Source organism: Procambarus clarkii, chromosome 55 (genome assembly GCF_040958095.1).
Source record: "Procambarus clarkii isolate CNS0578487 chromosome 55, FALCON_Pclarkii_2.0, whole genome shotgun sequence".
In the NCBI taxonomy this organism is placed as follows: Eukaryota; Metazoa; Arthropoda; class Malacostraca; order Decapoda; family Cambaridae; genus Procambarus; species Procambarus clarkii.
The window spans coordinates 6,821,921-6,841,920 of record NC_091204.1 but is presented as its reverse complement, the minus strand read 5'-3'; positions in this window follow the sequence as shown (position 1 = coordinate 6,841,920).

Genomic DNA, 20,000 nt, shown 5'->3' with positions numbered 1-20,000 from the left:
CTCTGTGGCGCTCTCTCTCTGGCTCTCGCTCTCTCTCTCTGGCTCTCATATTTCATTTGATTTAAAAATGTCTGAGATTTTTACTTAATCTAAGTTAGATTGCATGGTGCTAATATGAATATTATACTTGACTGTTTTTTCTTTTCTTTCTCTCTTTCTCCCTTTCTTTCTTTCTTTCTTTCCTTCTCTCTCTCTTTTTCTTTCTCTTTCTACATGAATATTATACTTGACTGTGTTTACATTCACTTGTAGATTTTTATTTTTAGTTAATTAGTCCTAAACTTTTGATTAATAGATTTTTATTATTAGTCATAGAAAAACTATAGTGTTATATGTATACTCGGAAAATTTTACTTGTTTTAGTTTTAAGTAACAATAACTGCTTGTAACGTCAGACTGACATGAATCACAGGCTGCTTGATCACAAAATCTATTGTGTTCACATATTGCATATATAGATTTTTATAGATTTTTAAATTTTTACTTTTATATTCTGTTATAGATATAGCCTATATATTTCGAGCTATTACATATATTTTGTTGTATTACTCATTCTTAATTAAATAAATACAATATTTTAATTCTCTTTTTGTACCCTATTTATTTGTAATTTTCACATACATATATAGGATGTCCATTTCTTTCTCAGATATGTCTTCTTTCTTTCTCTCCCTTTCTATTTCAGATATGAATTAAAAAATTATTATACCCTAATTTACCCTAAACGTTTTAATGTAGGTAATTAAAAGATTATAAAAAAGTTTTTAGAAATGTTAATTATTTACGTTCTAAGGTTGTATATAAAAGTTCTCAAAAAACCTTTTCTAAACGTAATTATAAACGTGCTGAAAACAATGAAATGTCGTTTTTAGGATGTTTTAAAAACATGAAAATGTTTGCTGGGGAGCCCGTAAGTGAGGTGTTTTAGTGTCCCAGTTATTGATGACGTGTCTGCTTACAGAGTCGACCTGGGACTGCTGTAATGGGAGTTGAGTCAGTCTACCCGAGGCAGCCAGTCTCCATACCTTGAAGTTTGCTGCAGCTGTTGTGAAGTCGCCCCCCCCCCCCCCCGGAAGAACACTGTGGTGTGTTAGCCTGCCAGTGGAGTGGCAGTAAGAGGATTTACCCGTGACCGACTGTTGGAGACGATCATCCTCTGGGGTACTGAAGACAGGAGAGTGATTTGGGATGTCACACGAGGCTCCTGTCTAGGGCGTTCCCCTTTTGTCGTTCGTGGAGTGGCCGTACCAGCCTTGTTGGCTCAGAACCTGCCAGCAGACCAGCTGGACGTGTGGTTGACGGCCTCCACGGCGGTGCCCCCAGTGGACCTGTGTTTTGGCTGACCTGTGGCCAGGGTAGGCTCAACTTCTTTGGAGAATTCGTTGTGAGGCCACGAAGAAAGCACCAAGGACTCGGCACCGAGAGTTATGGCACCAGCGTCTTCAGCAGAAGACATCGATTGTGGATTAATCCCCTTGTAAAGTGTTAATACCCCTCCCCCTTGTGCTCTCTTTTATTTTATATATTTAATCGGTGATGGTGTTAATTATAATATTAAGTTCTTAACTTTCTTTCCCTACTCCCTTTGAGTTACTTGCGTCACGGATCTCATCCCTTGATAGCCACTACTGGCTTGGGAACGGATATATATATCTTCCTCTAACAACATCAGAGTAAGGACCCCGTTGCGTCCCGAGAGGGCCGTAACAATTATACTTCGCTGTGTTTACATTCACTTGTAGATTTTTATTTTTAGTTAATTAGTCCTAAACTTTTGATTTATAGATTTTTATTTTTAGCCATAGAAAAACTATAGTGTTATATGTATACTCGGGAAATTTTACTTGTTTTAGTTTTAAGTAACAATAACTGCTTGTAACGTCAGACTGATCTCAGCATGACATATATTGTGTTCACATATTGCATATATAGATTTTTATAGATTTTTATGTTTATATTCTATTATAGATATAGTCTAAATATTTAGAGCTATTACATATATTTTGTTGTATTACTCAATCTTAAATAAATATAATATTTTAATTCTCATTTTGTACCCTATTTATTTGTAATTTACACGTACATATATAGGATGTCCATTTCTTTCTCAGATATGTCTTCTTTCTTTCTCTCCCTTTCTATTTCAGCTATAATTTAAAAAATTATTATACCCTGATTTACCCTAAACGTTTTAATGTAGGTAATTAAAAGATTATAAGAAGGTTTTTTTAAATGTTATTTATTTACGTTCTAAGGTCGTATATAAAAATTCTCAAAAAACATTTTTAAAACGTAATTATAAAACAATGCTGAAAACAATGAAAAGTAAATTTTGTTTTGCTAAATAGGATTAAGGCTGCTTTTAGATTAACTCTTTAAAATACTTTAGACAAAATCTGCAGAGTTGATATTGGTCTATAATTGTTGACTTCAGTGAGACTGACACTTTAATGGACTAAGGTTACTCCTGCTTTTTTTCCCCTTAGAATATCAGGAAAGGTTTGGAGTTCAAATGATTTGTTGTAGAGCAATGAAATGGCTGGAGGTAAAAATCTAGAGGTTTCTTTGAAAATCAGGATTGGTATGTGAAGATATGGTATCTGTGCATGGGGTTCATTCATCCACTGCAAATTACCTGATGCTCATCACCACCCAATAAAAATCTGTTATCAGAACAATAAAACTGTCTTCAAACAACACACAGCCTCTGTTTAAATCCCTGAACATGCTAAATATACACTCGCTCTACACATTCTCTTGTGCTATTTACATGCACAAAACCTTGTTCCTAAATGCTAATCCTGATCTGAAACTCTCCATTGATAGATGTAGTAGAACCCACGAGCACCACAACATACATAAATATCTCTGATATAAATTGCCAGTCATGCTAATATAATTGCCAGTAAGGTTTATGTAATTTACAATCATCTTAATATATTTGCCAGTTTGGATAATATAATTGACAGAGGATTATATGAATCAGGATAATATTATTGCTAATTAAGCTAATATAACTTTGAATCAGGCTTTTTCACCCACAGGGTTATTGATCGATGGAACTGACTACCCGCCAACGCCATAACTGCCAAAATGTGCTGAATTTTAAAATATACCTGGAAAAAATCAAGGAAAATTGGGGGGGGGAAGGGAATCTTCAACAAGCTGCCAGCTTCCCATTTTTATCGAGGCCACTAGGGTTAGTGGCCCTCAGGTAAATCGGGTAAAATATTATTCCAAGACAATTACAGCATAACTGATAAAGTTAGGCTAGAGTAATATAAATTTTTGGTAAATTTAGAGTGATGTAAATTTCTAGAGTAATATAAATTTAAATTTCATATTAACTTGACTGACAGTTATAAATGCCAATCTGCCTTCAATAAACTCTTCGGTGAAATATTTATAATCAAGAGTATTATTCATAAATAGGCCTAAACAAAAAATATAAAATAGACATCAGTTTGCATATGATTCTGATGAGAAAATTCCTTGATTAACCTACATTTCCCTATCAATCAAATGGTCTCATCTTAAGTACGTCTCAGACTGTCTTCTTCACCAGCACCAATGCTAAATAATATTACAACAATAATGTCCATAACTTAGCTACAGAGTATATTATATTTTAAATAAGTTTTCACAGAGAACAAAAACAGAAACCACATTATTATTTACATAAATATGAAGAAAAACATTTAAAGCTTTGATTTATCTTTGCTAAACTAAAGAGAAAAAAAAAACTAAACTAAAAAAAAAAAAATATTTCTATACTTATAAGCAATTTTGAATTTTCCTATAGTGACAGCTTCTCTAGTTCTTACTTGGTCATCTAACTTTCATAAAAAAACAATATAATAAAATATCTTGATCTTTACCTTTCATGGTGAAGTGTATTTCTCAAACAAAATAGAATTACCTTTGAAGAACATCCAACTGACATTGTGATAGCACACTGTTAGATTAAAGTTAAGTTAATATATCTGTATGTGCCTCATTATCCTTCAACATTCTCTTAATTACCTTCCACACTCTAAGTGTTTAGCCTATTATCTGCATGTATCATTTTGTGCCTCTTCATATAACCAAGACGACTAAATCTCTTCCCACACTCTGGACATTCATGAGGTTTCTCACCTGAATGCACTAACATGTGCCTTATTATAGTTCCACATTCTCTAAATTTGTTGCCACACTCAGCACATTGAAAAGGTCTCTTATCCGCATGCACCATCCTGTGAGTCTTCATATGTCCATGCCGACTAAATCTCTTCCCACACTCTGGACACTCGTGAGGCTTGTCACCTGAATGGACTAACATGTGAGTCGTCATATTTCCACGTTTACTGAATCTCTTCCCACACTCTGGACATTCATGAGGTTTGTCACCTGAATGCACTAACAAGTGGCTTATTATACTTCCACGTACTCTAAATTTTTTGCCACGCTCGGCACATTGAAAAGGTCTCTCATCCACATGCACCATCCTGTGAGTCTTCATACTTCCACGCTCACTGAATCTCTTCCCACACTCTGGACACTCGTGAGGCTTGTCACCTGAATGAACTAACATGTGAGTCGTCATATTTCCACGTTTACTGAATCTCTTCCCACACTCTGGACACTCGTGAGGCTTGTCACCTGAATGCACTAACATGTGAGTCGTCATATTTCCACGTTTACTGAATCTCTTCCCACACTCTGGACACTCGTGAGGCTTGTCACCTGAATGCACTAACATGTGAAGTTTCACACTTCCAGGACGGGTTAATACCTTCGGACACTGTGGACACTGGTGAGTCTTCATCTTCTTTATGACAGGTGCAGTTTGTGTGAAGGTTTTCTCCCCCGGATGTTGGGAGAAGCGTCAAGGCTTGAGTGTTGTTTCTTAGAGTTAGACTTGATGTGAGCACTTGGCGGTCAATGGTGGTGCTTTTTCTTTATGATAAGTGCAGTTTGTGTCAAGGTTTTCCCTTAATGCTCGTGCTGGACATCACCGGCGGGTGCTGCTAAATTGGCGGCGGTTGTTTACCCTCTCATCACCTGAGCGTTCCAATGTTTTTGTCTGGTTCAATATATCATTTTTCCTACTTCTGTTTTTTGTTTATAACTGGTCATTTATAATTAACACTTGTATTTATATTCATGTTTTTCAATCAACGAATGTACTTGAAATTGTTTCTTTAAACAAAAAGCCACACTATTATACTTTTTGAAGGAAATAGCTCTCCCATAGTGGATGCACAACATGCGCAGAGTTGACCAACAAGAGTTTCATATTCACTTTTACATATATATATATATAAAGAAAAAAAATGTAGATATATATATATATATATATATATATATATATATATATATATAAAGAAAAAAAATGTAGATATACATATATATATATATATTATTAAATATGACCGAAAAAGTAAGATTAATAATTCTAACACGAATTTTCTCAATCTTTCGTACATTACGCTTCACTGTTGGAGGTAAATCAAAAATCACTTCTCCAAAATTCATTTTTATTTCTAGTCTGACGTGACACGGGCGCGTTTCGTAAAACTTATTACATTTTCAAAGACTTCACAAATACACAACTGATTAGAACTTACGTCTCTCTGATATTATATCTACATTTGAGTGAGGTGGGAAGGGTGATGTGGCATTAACACAAGACAGAACAGGAGGGGATATTAATAGGGTATTAAAAGTATCAACACAAGACAGAACAGAAACAATGGGTATTGAATAGAAGTGTTTGTAGAAAGCCTATTGGTCCATATTTCTTGATGCTTCTATATTGGAGCGGAGTCTTGAGGTGGGTAGAATATAGTTGTGCAATAATTGGCTGTTGATTGCTGGTGTTGACTTCTTGATGTGTAGTGCCTCGCAAACGTCAAGCCGCCTGCTATCGCTGTATCTATCGATGATTTCTGTGTTGTTTACTAGGATTTCTCTGGCGATGGTTTGGTTATGGGAAGAGATTATATGTTCCTTAATGGAGCCCTGTTGCTTATGCATCGTTAAACGCCTAGAAAGAGATGTTGTTGTCTTGCCTATATACTGGGTTTTTTGGAGCTTACAGTCCCCAAGTGGGCATTTGAAGGCATAGACGACGTTAGTCTCTTTTAAAGCGTTCTGTTTTGTGTCTGGAGAGTTTCTCATGAGTAGGCTGGCCGTTTTTCTGGTTTTATAGTAAATCGTCAGTTGTATCCTCTGATTTTTGTCTGTAGGGATAACGTTTCTATTAACAATATCTTTCAGGACCCTTTCCTCCGTTTTATGAGCTGTGGAAAAGAAGTTCCTTTAAAATAGTCTAATAGGGGGTATAGGTGTTGTGTTAGTTGTCTCTTCAGAGGTTGCATGGCTTTTCACTTTCCTTCTTATGATGTCTTCGATGAAACCATTGGAGAAGCCGTTATTGACTAGGACCTGCCTTACCCTACAGAGTTCTTCGTCGACTTGCTTCCATTCTGAGCTGTGGCTGAGAGCACGGTCGACGTATGCGTTAACAACTCTCCTCTTGTACCTGTCGGGGCAGTCGCTGTTGGCATTTAGGCACATTCCTATGTTTGTTTCCTTAGTGTACACTGCAGTCTACACTAAGGAAACAAACATAGGAATGTGCCTAAATGCCAACAGCGACTGCCCCGACAGGTACAAGAAGAGTGTATGAACGAATTGTACATAACACGAATTTTCTCAATCTTTCGTACATTTCTTTTCACTGTTGGTGGTAATTCAAAAATCAATTCTCCAAAATTCATTTTTATTTCTAGTCTTTTATTTCTAGACTAGAAAAAAAAATGAATTTTGGAGAATTGATTTTTGAATTACCCTGCACCAACAGTGAAAAGAAATGTACGAAAGATTGAGAAAATTCGTGTTAGAATTATTAATCTTACTTTTTCGGTCATATTTAATAATATATGTCTACAGGAAAGACTGCTACCAAAATATACTAATATATATATGTATATATATATATATATATATATATATATATGTCGTACCTAGTAGCCAGAACGCACTTCTCAGCCTACTATGCATGGCCCGATTTGCCTAATAAGCCAAGTTTTCCTGAATTAATATATTTTCTCTAATTTTTTTCTAATGAAATGATAAAGCTACCCATTTCATTTTGTATGAGGTCAATTGTTTTTTATTGCAGTTAAAATTAACGTAGATATATCACCGAACCTAACCAACCCTACCTAACCTAACCTAACCTATCTTTACAGGTTAGGTTAGGTTAGGTAGCCGAAAAAGTTAGGTTAGGTTAGGTAGGTTAGGTAGTCGAAGAATAATTAATTCTTGAAAACTTGGCTTATTAGGCAAATTGGGCCTCGCATAGTAGGCTAAGAAGTGCGTTCTGGCTATTAGGTACGACATATATATATATATATATATATATATATATATATATATATATATATATATATATATATATATATATATATATGTCGTACCTAGTAGCCAGAACTCACTTTTTGGCCCACTATGCAAGGCCCGATTTGCCTAATAAGCCAAGTTTTCCTGAATTAATATATTTTTTCTAATTTTTTTCTTATGAAATGATAAAGCTACCCATTTCATTATGTATGAGGTCAATTTTTTTTTATTGGAGTTAAAATTAACGTAGATATATGACCGAACCTATCCAACCCTACCTAACCTAACCTAACCTATCTTTATAGGTTAGGTTTGGTTAGGTAGCCGAAAAAGTTAGGTTAGGTTAGGTTAGGTAGGTTAGGTAGTCGAAAAACAATTAATTCATGAAAACTTGGCTTATTAGGCAAATCGGGCCTTGCATAGTAGGCCAAAAAGTGAGTTCTGGCTACTAGGTACGACATATATATATATATATATATGCACCCCGCCATCTTCCCCCACTCCGCTACCTGCGCCCGACCCAGCCAGCCGCCCATCAACACACAGCCTACCCACACACCTTGAGGTTACCTTGAGGTGCTTCCGGAGCTTAGCGTCCCCGCGGCCCGGTCGTCGACCAGGCCTCCTGGTTGCCGGACTGATCAACCAGGCTGTTGGACGCGGCTGCTCGCAGCCTGACGTACGAGTCACGGCCTGGTTGATCAGGTATCCTTTGGAGGTGCTTATCCAGTTCTCTCTTGAACACTGTGAGGGGTCGGCCAGTTATGCCCCTTATGTGTAGTGGAAGCGTGTTGAACAGTCTCGGACCTCTGATGTTGATAGAGTTCTCTCTCAGAGTACCAGTTGCACCTCTGTTTTTCAACGGGGGTATTCTGCACATTCTGCCATGTCTTCTGGTCTCATGTGATGTTATTTCTGTGTGCAGGTTTGGGACCAGCCCCTCTAATATTTTCCACATGTAAATTATTATGTACCTCTCCCGCCTGCTCTCAAGGGAGTACAGTTTTAGGCTCTTTAGTCGGTCCCAATAGTTTAGATGTTTTACTGAGTGGATTCTAGCAGTAAAGGATCTCTGCACGCTCTCCAGGTCAGTAATTTCTCCAGCTTTGAAAGGTGCTGTCATTGTGTAGCAGTACTCCACTCTAGAGAGCACAAGCGTTTTGAAAAGTATCATCATCGGTATAGCATCTCTAGTGTGAAAAGTTCTTGTTATGCAACCTGTCATTTTTCTTGCAGTTGTGACGGCTACTTTATTGTGTTCTTTAAAGGTAAGGTCTTCCGACATGAGTACACCCAGATCCTTTACATTGCCTTTTCGTTCTATGTTATGATTTGCCTGAGTTTTGTACGTGGTTTCCGTTTTTATATTTTCATTTTTTCCATAGTGCATGAGCTGGAACTTATCTTCGTTAAACACCATATTATTTTCTGTAGCCCATAGAAAGACCTGATCTACATCTGACTGGAGGTTCGCTGTGTCCTCTATTTTGCCTACTCTCATGAAGATCCTAGTGTCATCTGCAAAGGATGATACAGTGCTATAGGTTGTGTTCTTGTCTATGTCCGAAATGAGGATGAGAAAAAGTACTGGAGCAAGCACAGTACCCTGGGGGACTGAGCTCTTCACGGTTGATGGGCTGGATTTTATTTTGTTGACTATTACACATTGGGTTCTGTTGGTCAGGAAATTGTAGATCCATCTGCCTATTTTTCCGGTAATTCCTATTGAACGCATTTTATGTGCAATAACACCATGGTCACATTTATCAAAAGCTTTTGCGAAATCTGTGTAAATTACATCCGCGTTATGTTTGTCTTCCATAGCATCTAATGCCATATCATAGTGGTCCAACAACTGCGACAGGCAAGAGCGCCCTGTTCTGAAACCATATTGTCCTGGGTTATGGAGTTGCTGTGATTCCATGTATTGTGTGATTTTACTTCTTAGCACTCTCTCAAAATTTTTTATGATGTGCGATGTTAGCGCTATCGGTCTGTAATTTTTTGCCTCTGCCTTATTTCCTCCTTTATGAAGTGGTGCTATCTCTGCTGTTTTTAGTATATCAGGAATAACGCCAGTATCTAGGCTTTGTCTCCACAGAATGTGGAGGGCCTGCGATAGTGGTTTTTTTACAGTTCTTTATGAATATGGAGTTCCAAGAAACCGGGCCTGGTGTAGAGTGCATAGGCATACTGTTTATGGCTTCTTCAAAATCCAGTGGGGATAGAGTGACGTCTGATATATGATTTGATGTTGGTATCGTATCCATGAAAAATTCATTTGGGTTATCAATCTTTAGTGTGTTTAATGGCTCGCTGAAAACAGAGTCGTACTGCGTCCTCAGTAGCTCGCTCATTTCTTTGTTGTCATCGGTGAAAGTTCCATCTCCCTTTCGCAGGGGCCCGATACTAGATGTGGTTTTTGATCTTGATTTTGCATAGGAGAAAAAATATTTCGGATTTCTTTCTATTTCACTGATGGCCTTTTGCTCTCTTTGCCTCTCCTGGGTTTTGTATGATTCTTGTAGCTTCCATTCAATTGTTTCTATTTCTCTACCTAACCTTCTTCGCCGTTCTTGAGATAAAATAAAAAAATAAAAAAAAATAAAATGTTTATTTAGGTAAGGTACATACATACAATAAATTTTTACAAAGATTGGTTGACTTATAGGTAGAGCTAGTACATACAATGTCTAAAGCCACTATTACGCAAAGCGTTTTGGGCATGATAAACTTAAATGACAAGCTTAATACTAATTGAGCATCTGAAAACTCACACCCCAGAAGTGACTCGAACCCATACTCCCAGAAGCAACGCAACTGGTATGTACAAGACGCCTTAATCCACTTGACCATCACGACCGGACATAATGAGGTGATAGCCGAGGCTATTTGAACCACCCCACCGCCGGCACTCGGATAGTTATCTTGGGCATAGCATTTTACCAAATCACCTCGTTCTTTGGGGCACACGTGAGGAACACAAATGCGAACAAGCCTGAATGGTCCCCAGGACAATATGCAACTGAAAACTCACACCCCAGAAGTGACTCGAACCCATACTCCCAGAAGCAACGCAACTGGTATGTACAAGACGCCTTAATCCACTTGACCATCACGACCGGACATAATGAGGTGATAGCCGAGGCTATTTGAACCACCCCACCGCCGGCACTCGGATAGTTATCTTGGGCATAGCATTTTACCAAATCACCTCATTCTTTGGGGCACACGTGAGGAACACAAATGCGAACAAGCCTGAATGGTCCCCAGGACAATATGCAACTGAAAACTCACACCCCAGAAGTGACTCGAACCCATACTCCCAGAAGCAACGCAACTGGTATGTACAAGACGCCTTAATCAACTTGACCATCACGACCGGACATAATGAGGTGATAGCCGAGGCTATTTGAACCACCCCACCGCCGGCACTCGGATAGTTATCTTGGGCATAGCATTTTACCAAATCACCTCATTCTTTGGGGCACACGTGAGGAACACAAATGCGAACAAGCCTGAATGGTCCCCAGGACAATATGCAACTGAAAACTCACACCCCAGAAGTGACTCGAACCCATACTCCCAGAAGCAACGCAACTGGTATGTACAAGACGAGTTAATCCACTTGACCATCACGACCGGACATAATGAGGTGATAGCCGAGGCTATTTGAACCACCCCACCGCCGGCACTCGGATAGTTATCTTGGGCATAGCATTTTACCAAATCACCTCATTCTTTGGGGCACACGTGAGGAACACAAATGCGAACAAGCCTGAATGGTCCCCAGGACAATATGCAACTGAAAACTCACACCCCAGAAGTGACTCGAACCCATACTCCCAGAAGCAACGCAACTGGTATGTACAAGACGCCTTAATCCACTTGACCATCACGACCGGACATAATGAGGTGATAGCCGAGGCTATTTGAACCACCCCACCGCCGGCACTTGGATAGTTATCTTGGGCATAGCATTTTACCAAATCACCTCATTCTTTGGGGCACACGTGAGGAACACAAATGCGAACAAGGCTGAATGGTCCCCAGGACAATATGCAACTGAAAACTCACACCCCAGAAGTAACTCGAACCCATACTCCCAGAAGCAACGCAACTGGTATGTACAAGACGCCTTAATCCACTTGACCATCACGACCGGACATAATGAGGTGATAGCCGAGGCTATTTGAACCACCCCACCGCCGGCACTCGGATAGTTATCTTGGGCATAGCATTTTACCAAATCACCTCATTCTTTGGGGCACACGTGAGGAACACAAATGCGAACAAGCCTGAATGGTCCCCAGGACAATATGCAACTGAAAACTCACACCCCAGAAGTGACTCGAACCCATACTCCCAGAAGCAACGCAACTGGTATGTACAAGACGCCTTAATCCACTTGACCATCACGACCGGACATAATGAGGTGATAGCCGAGGCTATTTGAACCACCCCACCGCCGGCACTCGGATAGTTATCTTGGGCATAGCATTTTACCAAATCACCTCATTCTTTGGGGCACACGTGAGGAACACAAATGCGAACAAGCCTGAATGGTCCCCAGGACAATATGACACTGAAAACTCACACCCCAGAAGTGACTCGAACCCATACTCCCAGAAGCAACGCAACTGGTATGTACAAGACGCCTTAATCCACTTGACCATCACGACCGGACATAATGAGGTGATAGCCGAGGCTATTTGAACCACCCCACCGGCGGCACTCCGATAGTTATCTCGGGCATAGCATTTTACCAAATCACCTCATTCTTTGGGGCACACGTGAGGAACACAAATGCGAACAAGCCTGAATGGTCCCCAGGACAATATGCAACTGAAAACTCACACCCCAGAAGTGACTCGAACCCATACTCCCAGAAGCAACGCAACGGGTATGTACAAGACGCCTTAATCCACTTGACCATCACGACCGGACATAATGAGGTGATAGCCGAGGCTATTTGAACCACCCCACCGGTGGCACTCGGATAGTTATCTTGGGCATAGCATTTTACCAAATCACCTCATTCTTTGGGGCACACGTGAGGAACACAAATGCGAACAAGCCTGAATGGTCCCCAGGACAATATGCAACTGAAAACTCACACCCCAGAAGTGACTCGAACCCATACTCCCAGAAGCAACGCAACTGGTATGTACAAGACGCCTTAATCCACTTGACCATCACGACCGGACATAATGAGGTGATAGCCGAGGCTATTTGAACCACCCCACCACCGGCACTCGGATAGTTATCTTGGGCATAGCATTTTACCAAATCACCTCATTCTTTGGGGCACACGTGAGGAACACAAATGCGAACAAGCCTGAATGGTCCCCAGGACAATATGCAACTGAAAACTCACACCCCAGAAGTGACTCGAACCCATACTCCCAGAAGCAACGCAACTGGTATGTACAAGACGCCTTAATCCACTTGACCATCACGACTGGACATAATGAGGTGATAGCCGAGGCTATTTGAACCACCCCACCGCCGGCACTCGGATAGCTATCTTGGGCATAGCATTTTACCAAATCACCTCATTCTTTGGGGCACACGTGAGGAACACAAATGCGAACAAGCCTGAATGGTCCCCAGGACAATATGCAACTGAAAACTCACACCCCAGAAGTGACTCGAACCCATACTCCCAGAAGCAACGCAACTGGTATGTACAAGACGCCTTAATCCACTTGACCATCACGACCGGACATAATGAGGTGATAGCCGAGGCTATTTGAACCACCCCACCGCCGGCACTCGGATAGTTATCTTGGGCATAGCATTTAACAAATCACCTCATTCTTTGGGGCACACGTGAGGAACACAAATGCGAACAAGCCTGAATGGTCCCCAGGACAATATGCAATTGAAAACTCACACCCCAGAAGTGACTCGAACCCATACTCCCAGAAGCAACGCAACTGGTATGTACAAGACGCCTTAATCCACTTGACCATCACGACCGGACATAATGAGGTGATAGCCGAGTCTATTTGAACCACCCCACCGCCGGCACTCGGATAGTTATCTTGGGAATAGCATTTTACCAAATCACCTCATTCTTTGGGGCACACGTGAGGAACACAAATGCGAACAAGCCTGAATGGTCCCCAGGACAAAATGCAACTGAAAACTCACACCCCAGAAGTGACTCGAACCCATACTCCCAGAAGCAACGCAACTGGTATGTACAAGACGCCTTAATCCACTTGACCATCACGACCGGACATAATGAGGTGATAGCCGAAGCTATTTGAACCACCCCACCGCCGGCACTCGGATAGTTATCTTGGGCATAGCATTTTACCAAATCACCTCATTCTTTGGGGCACACGTGAGGAACACAAATGCGAACAAGCCTGAATGGTCCCCAGGACAATATGCAACTGAAAACTCACACCCCAGAAGTGACTCGAACCCATACTCCCAGAAGCAACGCAACTGGTATGTACAAGACGCCTTAATCCACTTGACCATCACGACCGGACATAATGAGGTGATAGCCGAGGCTATTTGAACCACCCCACCGCCGGCACTCGGATAGTTATCTTGGGCATAGCATTTTACCAAATCACCTCATTCTTTGGGGCACACGTGAGGAACACAAATGCGAACAAGCCTGAATGGTCCCCAGGACAATATGCAACTGAAAACTCACACCCCAGAAGTGACTCGAACCCATACTCCCAGAAGCAACACAACTGGTATGTACAAGACGCCTTAATCCACTTGACCATCACGACCGGACATAATGAGGTGATAGCCGAGGCTTTTTGAACCACCCCACCGCCGGCACTTGGATAGTTATTTTGGGCATAGCATTTTACCAAATCACCTCATTCTTTGGGGCACACGTGAGGAACACAAATGCGAACAAGCCTGAATGGTCCCCAGGACAATATGCAACTGAAAACTCACACCCCAGAAGTGACTCGAACCCATACTCCCAGAAGCAACGCAACTGGTATGTACAAGACGCCTTAATCCACTTAACCATCACGACCGGACATAATGAGGTGATAGCCGAGGCTATTTGAACCACCCCACCGCCGGCACTCGGATAGTTATCTTGGGCATAGCATTTTACCAAATCACCTCATTCTTTGGGGCACACGTGAGGAACACAAATGCGAACAAGCCTGAATGGTCCCCAGGACAATATGCAACTGAAAACTCACACCCCAGAAGTGACTCGAACCCATACTCCCAGAAGCAACGCAACTGGTATGTACATGACGCCTTAATCCACTTGACCATCACGACCGGACATAATGAGGTGATAGCCGAGGCTATTTGAACCACCCCACCGCCGGCACTCGGATAGTTATCTTGGGCATAGCATTTTACCAAATCACCTCATTCTTTGGGGCACACGTGAGGAACACAAATGCGAACAAGCCTGAATGGTCCCCAGGACAATATGCAACTGAAAACTCACACCCCAGAAGTGACTCGAACCCATACTCCCAGAAGCAACGCAACTGGTATGTACAAGACGCCTTAATCCACTTGACCATCACGACCGGACATAATGAGGTGATAGCCGAGGCTATTTGAACCACCCCACCACCGGCACTCGGATAGTTATCTTGGGCATAGCATTTTACCAAATCACCTCATTCTTTGGGGCACACGTGAGGAACACAAATGCGAACAAGCCTGAATGGTCCCCAGGACAATATGCAACTGAAAACTCACACCCCAGAAGTGACTCGAACCCATACTCCCAGAAGCAACGCAACTGGTATGTACAAGACGCCTTAATCCACTTGACCATCACGACCGGACATAATGAGGTGATAGCCGAGGCTATTTGAACCACCCCACCGCCGGCACTCGGATAGTTATCTTGGGCATAGCATTTTACCAAATCACCTCATTCTTTGGGGCACACGTGAGGAACACAAATGCGAACAAGCCTGAATGGTCCCCAGGACAATATGCAACTGAAAACTCACACCCCAGAAGTGACTCGAACCCATACTCCCAGAAGCAACGCAACTGGTATGTACAAGACGCCTTAATCCACTTGACCATCACGACCGGACATAATGAGGTGATAGCCGAGGCTATTTGAACCACCCCACCGCCGGCACTCGGATAGTTATCTTGGGCATAGCATTTTACCAAATCACCTCATTCTTTGGGGCACACGTGAGGAACACAAATGCGAACAAGCCTGAATGGTCCCCAGGACAATATGCAACTGAAAACTCACACCCCAGAAGTGACTCGAACCCATACTCCCAGAAGCAACGCAACTGGTATGTACAAGACGCCTTAATCCACTTGACCATCACGACCGGATATAATGAGGTGATAGCCGAGGCTATTTGAACCACCCCACCGCCGGCCCTCGGATAGTTATCTTGGGCATAGCATTTTACCAAATCACCTCATTCTTTGGGGCACACGTGAGGAACACAAATGCGAACAAGCCTGAATGGTCCCCAGGACAATATGCAACTGAAAACTCACACCCCAGAAGTGACTCGAACCCATACTCCCAGAAGCAACGCAACTGGTATGTACAAGACGCCTTAATCCACTTGACCATCACGAGGGAATGGGGACCATTCAGGCTTGTTCGCATTTATGTTCCTCACGTGTGCCCCAAAGAATGAGGTGATTTGGTAAAATGCTATGCCCAAGATAACTATCCGAGTGCCGGCGGTGGGGTGGTTCAAATAGCTTCGGCTATCTCCTCATTATGTCCGGTCGTGATGGTCAAGTGGATTAAGGCGTCTTGTACATACCAGTTGCGTTGCTTCTGGGAGTATGGGTTCGAGTCACTTCTGGGGTGTGAGTTTTCAGTTGCATATTGTCCTGGGGACCATTCAGGCTTGTTCGCATTTGTGTTCCTCACGTGTGCCCCAAAGAATGAGGTGATTTGGTAAAATGCTATGCCCAAGATAACTATCCAGGTGCCGGCGGTGGGGTGGTTCAAATAGCCTCGGCTATCACCTCATTATGTCCGGTCGTGATGGTCAAGTGGATTAAGGCGTCTTGTACATACCAGTTGCGTTGCTTCTGGGAGTATGGGTTCGAGTCACTTCTGGGGTGTGAGTTTTCAGTTGCATATTGTCCTGGGGACCATTCAGGCTTGTTCGCATTTGTGTTCCTCACGTGTGCCCCAAAGAATGAGGTGATTTGGTAAAATGCTATGCCCAAGATAACTATCCGAGTGCCGGCGGTGGGGTGGTTCAAATAGCCTCGGCTATCACCTCATTATGTCCGGTCGTGATGGTCAAGTGGATTAAGGCGTCTTGTACATACCAGTTGCGTTGCTTCTGGGAGTACGGGTTCGAGTCATTTCTGGGGTGTGAGTTTTCAGTTGCATATTGTCCTGGGGACCATTCAGGCTTGTTCGCATTTGTGTTCCTCACGTGTGCCCCAAAGAATGAGGTGATTTGGTAAAATGCTATGCCCAAGATAACTATCCGAGTGCCGGCGGTGGGGTGGTTCAAATAGCCTCGGCTATCTCCTCATTATGTCCGGTCGTGATGGTCAAGTGGATTAAGGCGTCTTGTACATACCAGTTGCGTTGCTTCTGGGAGTATGGGTTCGAGTCACTTCTGGGGTGTGAGTTTTCAGTTGCATATTGTCCTGGGGACCATTCAGGCTTGTTCGCATTTGTGTTCCTCACGTGTGCCCCAAAGAATGAGGTGATTTGGTAAAATGCTATGCCCAAGATAACTATCCGAGTGCTGGCGGTGGGGTGGTTCAAATAGCCTCGGCTATCACCTCATTATGTCCGGTCGTGATGGTCAAGTGGATTAAGGCGTCTTGTACATACCAGTTGCGTTGCTTCTGGGAGTATGGGTTCGAGTCACTTCTGGGGTGTGAGTTTTCAGCTGTATATTGTCCTGGGGACCATTCAGGCTTGTTCGTAATTGAGCATAATGAGTAGAATGAAAACAAGAAATGAAAACATAGATGAAAAGGCAGCACAAATACAATTATGTCGACAAACAGCGCTCTTTAAAGAAAAACAGACATTGGTTGACAATAGAAGGGTAAGGTAGGTTACAGGGAATTTATTAGGTATAGCTTCGTTTTTAACCTAAACTGGTTGAGAGAGGTACAGTCTTTAACATGGTTGGGAAGGTCATTCCACATTCTTTGCCCCTTGATTTGTAGAGCATTTCTAGTTTTATTAAGTCGTACTCTAGGAACATCAAAACTGTATTTATTTCTGGTGTGGTGCTCATGGGTTCTGTTACAACCTTCTATGAAGCTTTTGAGATCAGGATTGGCATTATAGTTTAGCGTTTTATATATGTATAATACACATGAGAGAATGTGCAGTGACTTAATGTCTAACATATTCAGAGATTTAAGTAGGGGTACCGAGTGATGTCTGGGGCCAGAGTTGGATATTGTCCTAATAGCAGCTTTGTGTTGAGTAATTAGAGGACGTAAGTGATTTTGGGTAGTAGAGCCCCAAGCACAAATACCATAGTTGAGATATGGATAGATAAGGGAGTAATAGAGAGTCACCAGGGCAGGGCGTGGTACATAATATCTGATCTTAGAAAGAATGCCCACAGTTTTTGAAACTTTTTTTGATATATTTTGAATGTGTCCCTGGAAATTCAGCTTGTGGTCAATGAGAATGCCAAGGAATTTGCCATCTAATTTGCTACAAATTTGGGTATTGTTTATTTTGAGATTTATTTGATTAAAGGATTTATTGCCAAGCAGAATATAGAAAGTTTTGTCAATGTTAAGGGTGAGTTTGTTGGCAGTTAGCAGTTTTAAGGCAGTTTTAAGGATATCAGGTAAGGTGTGACTTTATTGGATGAAACATAGATGTGTGGCTCCTCTTGCATGATAGTATGATGATAGATGGAATTACTGGTGTCAATTTCACTTTGCCTCAGATCTACAAGATCTTGTTTAAGTTCTCGGTGTACTGCTGCTCTCAGATTGCTCATTGACAATCCAAGGTTACACTCAACGGCTCCTTTAAAGGCAGATTCTTTGGCTAACTTATCAGCTCTATCATGCATTCGGAGGCCAACATGAGATGGAGACCACATGAAATGGACTCTGTTACAATCCTTAATAATTTTGTCTAGCTTCGGACACGAGCATGTTACAGTTATGTGTTAAAGAGTTGAGAGATATTAAGGATGATAAGGAGTCACGTACAATTAATGTATCAAGTTTGGAGACTTGTACACATTTCAGTGCAAGAAGCAAGGCAAATAGTTCGGTCTGAAGGGTAGAGGCCCAGTTGTTTATACGGACTCCCCACTCAAAGTACAAGCCATCGCCCATTGTCAGAACAACTGCACCCGTGGTGCGGTGTAGGGAACCATCAGTGTATATGATTTGAGAGAGAGAATGCTCTGTAGACAGAGCATCAATATGGCTTAAGGCATTGATCTTTGCCTCAAGACGAAGCTTGGGCTGCCCTCTAATTTGTTTCTTGGGTGGAAAGGGAGGGATTAAAATTGGAAAGGGTTAATCTCCCACGGTGCAGGAAAGTATCGTTGTTGTTTCTCTTGGTACAAATTATAAACCTGATACATTTTGAGTTCAGTTCCAGTTATAGTTATCCATTTGGAACAATGCTGACCTTCAATAAAGAAATTCTGGAGGGCTTCTGTGCAAGGGTTAGGATGAGTTAGCCTAAGCATTTTTATACCAATTTAACAGTTAATTTCAGTAACACGATCAACAAGAGCGTGTTTATTAAGATATTAAATAAGGTAGGACTGAGGACATCTCCCTGCGGGGTGCCTAGTTATCCATTGATGGATAACTTAGGCACCCCCTGCAGAGTGCCTAAGTTATCCATCCTTAGCTGGAGCATCTCTCTGAATTACATTATTTATCAGTATTGTGCAGCCTGTGATCCCTGCCTGGCTAGATACTGATACCTAGGTAATTGTCAACATATGTAGTTTCACTTGGGTTATAAATATGTCTATGGTAAGGTATTTAAAATGAAGCTTATGTTTCTGTCTTTCTTAAGACACATAAAACATTTTTTGTTTATTAACGAATTTACGTGAAATAAACATTGATGTGAGAGAGAGAGAGAGAGAGAGAGAGTAGCTCCGTCGATCGATCAAATATCTTCGGTTTTACTTAAAATATTTGTCTGGTAGATATCTTACATATAGTTCCCATTTCTGTCTTTATTCTGACTAATAAATAATTTTGGTTTAATAAGTTATCAAGATGTTTTTAACAATATTCTTTCGGCGTTCGTCTATTCCAACATGGGATGACCATTTTGAAAACGCGATACACTGGTTAACCCAACTGATACTTGGGTCTGTTTCCATTATTCTTCAGAACGCTTTAGTGCATATATAAATTTTTGGAGTTATAAATTTCCAATTTAAGTGGGTAATTACTTAAAATTACAATTATTATTTACCCTGTATTTAGGTTAATGGTGCATAGGCGATATCCCAGCAAACATTTTCATGTTTTTAAAACATCCTAAAAACGACATTTCATTGTTTTCAGCACGTTTATAATTGCGTTTAGAAAAGGTTTTTTGAGAACTTTTATATAAGACCTTAGAACGTAAATAATAACATTTCTAAAAACTTTTTTATAATCTTTTAATTACC